General features: G+C 36.7%; 1 protein-coding gene across 1 annotated transcript in view; it reads right to left on the bottom strand.

Moving 5' to 3' along the window:
- The window catches only part of Ddx60 (DExD/H-box helicase 60), a 134808-nt gene that overhangs the window by 17313 nt on the left and 115335 nt on the right, over window positions 1-2160 (bottom strand). The gene's annotated exons all lie outside the window — the stretch shown is intronic.

Genomic DNA, 2160 nt, shown 5'->3' with positions numbered 1-2160 from the left:
CAGTTGCCACCACTAACTATGAGGTGATTTTTAAAAATAATTAGAAATGACCTTTTGTACCTTTTATGCCACATTCTTCATGTGCCATACATATTGAATGTGTGAAAACAATAGTCAGAAAAAAAAAATCAGAGTATGAGCTTATTGCAGAATAGAGAAAGTCAGAGGGAGGAGGAACTCACAGTACTTCACTGTGACCTTGAAGTATAGGCTTCAGAATCCAAGGCTACTTCAGATGGAAAGAATCCTGAAACATCACTTACTGTGGATTATGTTTAATAACATCCATCCTGATCAATGTACCGACAAAACTGGTAGAAGATGACCTTTCAGTTTAGAAAAGCTACTGAAATGAAGACAAGCAAATACTGACAGTTTGGCCAAAAGCTCTTCAGGCAGACTCAGATTTAAATATATATATATATAGATGTTCTACAGGGTCTCACTACACAGTTTGGACTCATAGTGGTCCTCTTGTTTTCAGCCTCCCAAGCTTTAGCATTACAGGTGTGCACCAGCATGCCCAGTCTCAATCTCTGGCTCATTGTGCCCTGGAGCTGGGGCTGATATGACATACCAGGTATCCTGTCACGGTGCATGCCTAAGCAGGCATTTTAGTGTGCTGAGCTATCTGGCTGGCCCTGCAAAGATATTTTAGCTTTGCCTTTTTTTGTTTGCTGTTTAGTTTTTAGTTTAGTTTAGTTTAGTTTAGTTTAAGTTTAGTTTAGTTTAGTTTAGTTTTTAGTTGTTTGTTTTGGTACCAGAAATCAAACAGTATCTTGCACTTTCTTGTTAGGCAGGCACTGTGGCTAAGTTTTACCCCAGTCTTTTGAAACATATTTTAATCAACAGGATTTTAGTTTGACAGTGCTCAACAGAAAGAATTTTATGTATTTATTTGTTTATTAAACCAAAGATTTGGATAATTTTCTTTAAAAATGAAGCTGAACCAGGGAGACACCTCAGTGGCGTAAGCACCTGCCTGGCAAACACAAGGGGCTGAGTTTGAGCCCCAGTAACCCTGCACCCCCAAAAAACCTGAAAATTAAACAGAAGCAAATAAAAATATATAATTTAAGAATTCTATGCCAGTGCAAAAAATACCTGAGAATATGAGGGCATTTAACACAACTAAAATGTACATTTGAAATTATTATCATGAATTGTAGCTTTTGGGTCTGATGAGGTCAGTCAAATCCCCTCAGGATTTATCCTGAGACCCTGTACCTCAGTTTGTAGATCCTTTGTCAGTGTCAGCGATGGGAATGAGTCACGGCCATTGCTTGACCAATTTACTCTCTGTGAAAGCCTGAGAGAATATTTTCTCTCCATGTGACTCTCCTTAGGCACACTCTACATCATTGATCACTTTTCTCTTTGGCCCCATAATCTCCTTGATCAGAAAATCTGGGACATGTCCTTGGACAGCACATTTTATCACCTCATTACAAATTCCTCTGGACTATGAAATTCTCAGTGTCCCAGACTAGACCAGTTCCTCACTTCACTTCCAAATGCCATCCTCTCCTCTCCTCTGATATAAAATAACTATAGTTGGAAAAAAAAATAAGCATTAACTTTGAGAAGATTTTTAACAAAGTTGATTATATTTATGGTCATTAAAACTTCAGAATGAAGTAATGTGCTATTTAGAAGAAAAATACATTGACAGAATTAGGAGAGATGACATCAAAATAGAGCTTTTCAATTTGTCCCTTATGTATTCTAAAGTCACAGCATGGACTGCATTTTTTTTGTTGTCACTGCAAAGTTGGCAGTACATATAATCACAGACTTTCCTAATGACCTTAAGAAATGAGAAAACAGAGGAAACAGAATTTGATGCAGTTTTATAAAAGGGCCTATTTGTCACCCTTCCTTCTGCTGTTTGAAGTGACCATACATTTGAAGGGAACAAATACATTGTGTCACTGAAGTTATTCTTGATTGTATAGAGATAAAAGTTTAAGTTATTTGTTTTTATATGCATCACAGAATGCTTTTAAAAGAAAAAACTGGCTGAAATGGTTACTATAATCATTAATAAAAACTCTTTACATGCATTGCAGAAGAAAAACACATCTAGGTGATGTCTCCTATCTCTGTGAAGTAAGCATGGACTATATCTGCGCCAATGAGTTATTTTGCTGAATTCACACA

The sequence above is a fragment of the Octodon degus genome, unplaced genomic scaffold, assembly GCF_000260255.1.
Source record: "Octodon degus isolate 3935 unplaced genomic scaffold, OctDeg1.0 scaffold00121, whole genome shotgun sequence".
Classification (NCBI taxonomy): Eukaryota; Metazoa; Chordata; class Mammalia; order Rodentia; family Octodontidae; genus Octodon; species Octodon degus.
This window is presented reverse-complemented; position numbering and strand designations above follow the sequence as displayed.